Raw genomic sequence first — 9,360 nt, 5'->3', positions numbered from 1 at the left:
AACCTTAAATTAAGACCAAAAGTGACATTTTAGTTTTCATGAATTTTTACGATATGGGCAATCGGACCTTTGTGGCTGTGGTAACTAGTGGAAACACAGGAAGGGAGACGGTGAAAAAAGCGGAGATTGCATATCCGGGTCACTCCACTCCTCTGAAACAGCCAATCAGAGAGGAGTAAGTAAGGGATTGCCAAGTATGGAAAGGAGAGGAGTGGTGAATTGTAATAAGTAGATGAACAGAGGGACGAGAGAGGGCGATAGAGGGGGGGGGGGTACCAATGATATATACAAACCCTGGAATACAGAAGCAATGTATTGGCCATTGAGAGGTTTTGAAGACACCGTTCGGTCATATTGGCACTCTCTGTAGGAGCAGTCCATGGGCTCCCCAGTGGCGCAGCGGTCTAAGGCACTGCATCTCAGTGCTAGAGGTATCACTATGGACCCTGGTTCTATTCCAGTCTGTATTCCAGTCTGGCTGTGATTGGGAGTCCCATACACAATTGGCCCAGTGTTGTCTGGGTTAGGCTGTCTTTGTAAATACGAATTTGTTCTTAACTGACTTGCCTAGTTAAATAAATAGGGATGAATGGAATTCTACAGTATTTCAATTAAATGTTTCAAGGACAAAATGACATGTATTTAAGTATTTTTGTTGTTGTAGTAACATTAGTACTCGGAAAAAAGACAAAGGAAAATGTTTTATACATTTGTTCATGTTTTATTTGTATGTTTAGCTCACATAATATGATGTTAAAGTATACATTAACGTGTCTGTAATAGAATAAACGTGTCAAAACGAATCTAGACATTAATAAATGCAATTCTTTAGCTTCCAAAATCTTTTTTACAATGGAGGAGTACCAAGACGTGTTTATACACATCACTGGGTGATACAACATTTCCTCAAGCTTGTCATAATAATACCGTTTTCCTTCAACCATTTACCAGCATTACTTGAAACATTGATACACATTTTATAGCAATTCAAACATAGATCTGCTCAATTTTCCAATCCACAAGCATTATAGAAGCCAAATTATTGTATTTGTTGTAAGAAGGGTACAATATCCTGATGTAGTCTGTATTGGAACATACCAGGACCAAGGGGTCTGACTCTGGACCTTTTGTAATACAGGTCAACCAAACCTGCAAAACATCTTCGACAATTTACAGCAGAAATATTACAAACATTACTCTTATGGGTAAAAATAAAAGCTATGCGTGAAGCCTCTTTAATCATAAGCATCCCATCTAGCCAACAGATATTTAGGAGAAACACCTTCATGAACTGTCCTAACCAGTTGTTCCTGCGCCACATGCAATTGCTTTGGAGTTTCTATATGGTAAATCCATAAATAATCTATACCTACATGCAGCAATATCTCTTGTGCTTTTGGCAATGATTTCACAAGGCCAATTTCACATCATATGCCTAAATACTCAAAACCACTAGGCTAATAAATAAACACATTTTTCTTTCGGTTATTTAATTACCTACTACATCATGTTATTTCAAGTTATCCCTTTGGAGCGCAACGTCACGTTGTTTGAAAAAAGATACCTATATTGGGCATGTCTATATATTCGGCAGTAGAAGTCCTCTAGGGCTTATGATAATTTTGATTGTGTTGATGAAAATGATAGACCTTTCAAACGTTGTATGCATCTGTTACGTCCGTCGTTAGAAGGAGACCAAGGCGCAGCGCGGTAAGCGTACATCTTTCTTTATTAAGATGAACAACAAAAAAAAAACAAAAGAATAAGCAAACGTAACGTTCTGCAGGCTACCTAGTAACTGTCCAAAAACAAGATCCCACAAACTAGGGTGGAAAACAGGCTGCCTAAGTATGATTCCCAATCAGAGACAACGATAGACAGCTGCCTCTGATTGGAAACCATACCCGGCCAATAAAGAAATAGAAAACTAGAATGGCCACCCAAATCACACCCTGAACTAACCAAAGAGAGAAATAAAATGGCTCTCTAAGGTCCATGGCACGAAGCCTCCAGTGATAATCCATGGCCCGAACAGCGTGACAGTGACAGTGGCGTGACAGTAACCCCCCTCCCAAAGGTGCGGACTCCGGCCGCAAAACCTGACTCTATGACAGAGGGTCCGGGTGGGCATCTAGCCTCGGTGGCGACTCCGATTCGGGGCGAAGACCCCGCTCCGCTTGCTGATCCCTCTGTATCGTCGCAGAGGGCTCCGGACCGCGGATCGTCGCGGAGGGCTCCGGACCGCGGATCTTCGCGTAGGGCTCCAGACCGCGGATCGTTGCCGGGGGCTGCGGACCACCGACCGTCACCGGGGGTTCCGGACCGCGGACCGTCCTTGGGGACTCCGTGCCATGGATCCTCACTGCAGGCTCCGGGCCATGGATCATCACTGGAGGCTTCGGGCCATGGATTATCACTGGAGGCTTCGTGCCAGACGCACAGCAGACCGGGTGAGTGGAGCTGGCACAGGATGTACTGGGCCGTGGAGACGCACCAGAGGTCTGGAGCGCAGAGCTGGCACAACCCGTCCTGGCTGGATGCTCACCCTAGCCCGGCAACTGCGGGGCGCTGGCACAGGACGTACTGGGCTGTGAAGGCGCACAGTGCGCAGATCCGGCGCAGGATATCCTTGGCCGAGGAGGCGCACTGGAGGTCTGGAGCGTAGAGCTGGCACAACGTGTCCTGGCTGGATGCTCACCCTAGCCCGGCAACTGCGGGGCGCTGGCACAGGACGCACTGGGCTGTGGATGGGTACCGGAGACACAGTACGTGTAACCGCAAAGCATGGTGCCTGAAGGGTCACACGCTCCTCAAAGCGACTGTCTTGCTCCAGACTCCAACCCCTCCAAACTCTTTCGTCCCTCTCCACTGCCAATCACTCCTCACTTAAACAGTCCAAGAATTCCTCCTCGGTCTCGGACTCACCCCTCAGCACCAACACCAACACCAACAACGCCCACGTCATCTGCCCCCCACCCCCTGCCTCTCGGGTTTCCGTTGTGTCCTCTCCTCCTGACCACGCTGCTTGGTCCGTTTGTGGTGGGATCTTCTGTTACGTCCATCGTTAGAAGGAGACCAAGGCGCAGCGTGGTAAGCGTAGATCTTTCTTTATTAAGATGAACACCAACAAAATAATAAATGAACGTAATGTTCTGCAGGGAACCATACCCGTCCAACATAGAAATAGAAAACTAGAATGCCCACCCAAATCACATAAAAAGGCTCTCTAAGGTCAGGGCGTGACAGCATCTCAGCAACATTATCGGTAAGCGACATGATGCCTACTGTACCAAAGCGATTTAAACAGAAGTGACGTGTGTTGATATATAGGCTAACAGAATTGGTTAAAAAAAGTTATTTATGCTAACATACTCTGCAATAATTAAGAGTAGGCAGAGTGATTGCTTAAGGTGAATTTTATTTTAAACATTTTACCAATGCAACATTTGAAGTAGGACTATGTCACATTCACCGTGGTTTTATGGAGCGTGGTATAGAGTTCAATTCAATTTAAGGGCTTTATTGGCATGGGAAACATATATTTACATTACCAAAGCAAGTGAAATTGTGATGCCTGCTCCCGCTCCCCCTCCCTGGCGCCAAGCACCCCAGCATTACGCACTCCTGCCACCATCATTACGCACACCTGCCTTTCCTCATCACGCTCATCAGCGAATTATTGGACTCGCCTGGACTCAGTCACCTGTTTATTACCTCCCCTATACTTGTCAGTTCCCCAGCTCTGTTCCCAGCTGCTGCATTGGTTGTCATCTGTCGTTTTAAAATGTTTCATTTTTTCTATTTCACCTTTATTTAACCAGGTAGGCCTGTTGAGAACAAGTTCTCATTTACAACTGCGACCTGGCCAAGATAAAGCAAAGCAGTGCGACAAAAACAACAACACAGTGTTACACATAAACAAACGTACAGTCAACAACACAATACAAAAATCGATGTACAGTGTGTGCAAATGTAGAAGAGTAGGGAGGTAAGGCAATAAATAGGCAATAGAGGCGAAATAATTACAATTTAGCATTAACACTGGAGTGATAGATGTGCAGATGATGATGTGCAAGTAGAGATACTGGGGTGCAAAAGAGCAAGAGGATAAGTAACAATATGGGGATGAGGTAGTTGGGTGTGCTATTTACAGATTGGCTGTGTACAGGTACAGAGATCGGTAAGCTGCTCTGACAGCTGATGCTTAAAGTTAGAGAGGGAGATTTAAGACTACAGCTTTAGTGATTTTTGCAATTCGTTCCAGTCATTGGCAGCAGAGAACTGGAAGGAAAGGCGGCCAAAGGAAGTGTTGTCTTTGGGGATAACCAGTGAAATATACCTGCTGGAGCGCGTGCTACAGGTGGGTGTTGCTACGGTGACCAGTGAGCTGAGATAAGGTGGGGCATTACCTAGCATAGACTTATAGATGACCTGGAGCCAGTGGGTTTGGTGACGAATATGCAGTGAGGGCCAGCCAACGAGAGCATACAGGTCACAGTGGTGGGTAGTATATGGGGCTTTGGTGACAAAACGGATGGCACTGTGATAGACTACATCCATCCAGTTTGCTGAGTAGAATGTTGGAGGCTTTGTAAATGACATCGCCAAAGTCATAGATCGGTAGGATAGTCAGTTTTACGAGTGTTGCATCACTGCCTGGTACGGCAATTGACCGCAAGGCACTACAGAGGGTAGTGCGTATGGCCCAGTACATCACTGGGGCTAAGCTGCCTGCCATACAGGACCTCTACACCAGGCGGTGTCAGAGGAAGGCCCTAAAAATGGTCAAAAACCCGAGCCACCCCAGTCATAGACTGTTCTCTCTACTACCGCATGGCAAGCGGTACTGGAGTGCCAAGTCTAGGACAAAAAGGCTTCTCAACAGTTTTTACCCCCAAGCCATAAGACTCCTGAATAGGTAATCAAATGGCTACCCGGACTATTTGCATTGTGTCCCACCCACCAACTGCCAAGCCCTCTTTTACGCTACTGCTACTCTCTGTTCATCATATATGCCTAGTCACTTTAACCATATCTACATGCACATACTACCTCAATCAGCCTGACTAACCGGTGTCTGTATGTAGCCTCGCTACTTTTATAGCCCCGCTACTGTATATAGCCTGTCATTTTACTGTTGTTTTATTTCTTTACCTACCTATTGTTCACCTAATACCTTTTTTGCACTATTGGTTAGAGCCTGTAAGTAAGCATTTTACTGTAAGGTCTACTACACCTGTTGTATTCGGCACACGTGACAAATAAACTTTGATTTGATTTGTATGTTTGGCAGCATGAGTGAAGGAGGCTTTGTTGCGAAATAGGAAGCCGATTCTAGATTTCATTTTGGATTGGAGATGCTTAATGTGAGTCTGGAAGGAGAGTTTACAGTCTAACCAGACACCTAGGTATTTGTAGTTGGTCACATATTCTAAGTCAGAACCGTCCAGAGTAGTGATGCTAGTTGGGCGAGAGGGGGCGGGCAGCAATCGGTTGAAGAGCATGCACTTAGTTTTACTATTTCTTAAATGCAGTTGGAGGCCACGGAAGGAGTGTTGTATGGCATTGAAACCCCTTTAGGAGGTTTGTGTCCAAAGAAGGCCCAGATGTATACAGAATGGTGTCGTCTGCGTAGAGGTGGATCAGAGAATCAACAGCAGCAAGAGCGACATCGTTGATAGATACAGAGAAAAGAGTCGGCCTGAGAATTTAACCCTGTGGTACCCCCATAGAGACTGCCAGAGGTCCGAACAACAGGCCCTCTGATTTGACACACTCAACTCTATCTGAGAAGTAGTTGGTGATCCAGGCGAGGCAGTCATTTGAGAAACCAAGGCTATTGAGTCTGCCAATAAGAATGCGAAGATTGACAGAGTCGAAAGCCTTGGCCAGATCGATGAAGACGGCTGCATGACATCGTTTAGGACCTTGAGCGTGGCTGAGGTGCACCCATGACCAGCTTGGAAACCAGATTGCATCGTGGAAAAGGTACGGTGGGATTCGAAATGGTCGGTGATCTGTTTAACTTGGCTTTCGAAGATTTTAGAAAGGCAGGGCAGGATGGATATAGGTCTATAACAGTTTGGGTCTAGAGTGTCTCCCCCTTTGAAGAGGGGGATGACCCCGGCAGCTTTCCAATCTTTGGGGATCTCAGACGATATGAAAGAGTGGTTGAATAGGCTAGTACTAGGGGTTGCAACAATTTTGGCGTATCATTTTAGAAAGAGAGGGTCCAGAGAGAGGGAGGGGGGGGGGGGCTTGGGCAAGTTGCTGCAGGGGGTGCTGAGATGTTGGCCGGGGTAGGGGTAGCCAGGTGGAAAGCATGGCCAGCCGTAGAAAAATGATTATTGAAATTGTCGATTATCATAGATTTATCGGTGGTGACAGTGTTTCCTAGCCTTAGTGCAGTGGGCAGCTGGGAGGAGGTGCTCTTATTCTCCATGGACTTTAGTGTCCCAAAACTTTTTGGAATTAGTGCTACAGGATGCAAAATTCTGTTTGAAAATGCTAGCCTTAGCTTTCCTAACTGACTGAGTATATTGGTTCCTGACTTCCCTGAAAAGTTGCATATTGAGGGGGCTATTCAATGCTAATGCAGAACGCCACAGGATGTTTTTGTGCTCGTCAAGGGCAGTCAAGTCTGGGGTGAACCAAGGGATATATCTGTTCTTAGTTTTTCTTTTTGAATGGGGCATGCTTATTTGGATGAGGTCAAAATCCTTCCAGGATACCCGGGCCAGGTCGATTAGAAAGGCCTGCTCGCTAAAGTGTTTTAGGTAGCGTTTGACAGTGATGAGGGGTGTTTTTTTGACCGCGGACCGGTTACGCACGCAGGCAATGAGGCAGTGATCGCTGAGATCCTGGTTGAAGACAGCAGAGGTGTATTTAGAGGGCAAGTTGGTCAGGATGATATCTAAGAGGGTGCCCATGATTACAGATTTAGGGTTGTACCTGGTAGGTTCCTTGATAATTTGTGTGAGATTGAGGGCATCTAGCTTAGATTGTAGGACGGCCGGGGTGTTAAGCATGTCCCAGTTTAGGTCACCGAACAGTACGAACTCTGAAAATGGATGGGGTTTAATCAATTCACATATGGTGTCCAGGGCACAGCTGGGGTCTGAAGGGTGTCTATAACAAGCGGCAACGGCGGGAGACTTGTTTCTGGAAAGGTGGATTTTTAAAGTAGAAGCTTGAATTGTTTGGGCACAGACCTGGATAGTTTGACAGAACTCTGCAGGCTATCTCTGCAGTAGATTGCAACTCCGCCCCCTTTGGTAGTTCTATCTTGTCGGAAAATGTTATAGTTAGTGATGGAAATTTCAGGATTTTTGGTGTAACCAGTTCTGACGCTGTTCCTGTCAGGTTGCATGTCCGTTCTTTATTTGTCACGCCCTGACCTTAGAGAGCCGTTTTATTTCTCTGTTTGGTTAGGTCAGGGTGTGCTTTAGGGTGGGCATTCTATGTTGTTTGTTTCTATGTTTTGGCCGGGTATGGTTCTCAATCAGGGACAGCTGTCTATCGTTGTCTCTGATTGGGAATCATACTTATGCAGCCTTTTTTCCTTTGTATTTTGTGGGTAGTTATCTTTGTTAGTGGCACTATAGCCCTAGTAAGCTTCACGGTCGTGTCTTTGTTTCTTGTTTTGTTGGCGACATTTACATAAATTAAGGAAAATGTACGCTTACCACGCTGCACCTTGGTCCGGTCATTTCCACCCTGACGACGGCCGTGACATTATTAAATGTTCAACTCCCCGTACCTGATTCTCATCTCCAGCGTAAGTCCTTACAGAAATAGATAATTAACAAAAGTGAAATAAACAATAAAAACTGTACATTACACTTCCAAAAGAATAAAGACATTTCAAATGTTATCTTATGTATATATATACAGTGTTGTAATGATGTGCAAATAGTTCAAGAACAAAAGGGAAAATAAATATAGATTCTATTTACAATGGTGTTTGTTTTTCACTGGTTGCCATTTTCTTGTGGAAACAGGTCACAAATCTTGCTGCTGTGATTGCATACCGTGGTATTTCACCCACTAGATATGGGAGTTTATCCAAATTTGTTTTGTTTTTTAATTCTTTGTGTGTCTGTGTAATTTGAGGGAAATATGTGTCTCTAATATGGTCATACATTTGGCACGAGATTAGGAAGTGCAGCTCAATTTCCACCTCATTTTGTGGGCAGTGTGCACATAGCCTGTCTTCTCTTGAGAGCCAGGTCTGCCTTCGGCGATCTTTCTCAATAGCAAGGCTATGCACACTGAGTCTGTACATAGTCAAAGATTTCCTTAATTTTGGGTCAGTCACGGTGGTCAGGTATTCTGCCACTGTGTACTATCTGTTTAGGGCCAAATAGCATTCTAGTTCTAATTCTTTCCAATGTGTTAAGCAATTATCTTTTCGTTTTCTCATGATTTGGTTGGGTCTAATTGTCCTGGGGCTCTGTGGGTGTAACGTCCTGACCAGAGTTCTTATGTGTTTTGCTTGTTTAGTGTTGGTCAGGACGTGAGCTGGGTGGGAATTCTATGTTGTATGTCTAGTTCGTCTGTTTCTGTGTCCAGCCTAATATGGTTCTCAATCAGAGGCAGCTGTCAATCGTTGTCCCTGATTGAGAATCATATATAGGTGGCTTGTTTTGTGTTGGGGATTGTGGGTGGTTGTTTCCTGTCTCTGTTTGTGGTCTGTACCAGATAGGACTGTTTCGGTTTGCCACATTTTGTTATTTTGTTCGTTGTAAGTGTTCACGGTTTTCGTTTAATTAAACATGTTGAGCACTGGCTACGCTGCGTGTTGGTCCGATCCCTGTTTCACCCCCTCTTCTAGTGAAGAGAGGGAAGGCTGCCGTTACAGTGGGGTCTGTTTGTGTTTGTGAACAGAGCCCCAGGAACAGCTTGCTTAGGATTTTGATAATTAGAGGGAATCAGCATTATTTGGTGATTGACATTGTACACGGATGAAATTTTTGCAGAATTCTGCATGCAGTCTCATTTGGTGTTTGTCCCATTTTGTGAATTCTTGGTTGGTGAGTGGACCCCAGACCTCACAACCATAAAGAGCAATGGGTTCTATAACTGATTCAAGTATTTTTAGCCAGATCCTAATTGGTATGTCAAATTTTATGTTCCTTTTGGTGGCATAGAAGGCTCTTGTCTCTCAGATCGTTCACAGCTTTGTGGAAGTTACCTGTGGCGCTGATGTTTAGGCCGAGGTATATATAGTTTTTTGTGTGCTCTGGGGCAACAGTGTCTAGATGGAATTTGTATTCGTGGTCCTGGGAACTGGACCTTTTTTGTAACTCCATTATCTTTGTCTGACTGAGATTTACTGTCAGGGCCCAGGTCTGACAGAAT

The sequence above is a fragment of the Salvelinus alpinus genome, chromosome 12 (genome assembly GCF_045679555.1).
Source record: "Salvelinus alpinus chromosome 12, SLU_Salpinus.1, whole genome shotgun sequence".
Classification (NCBI taxonomy): Eukaryota; Metazoa; Chordata; class Actinopteri; order Salmoniformes; family Salmonidae; genus Salvelinus; species Salvelinus alpinus.
This window is presented reverse-complemented; position numbering follows the sequence as displayed.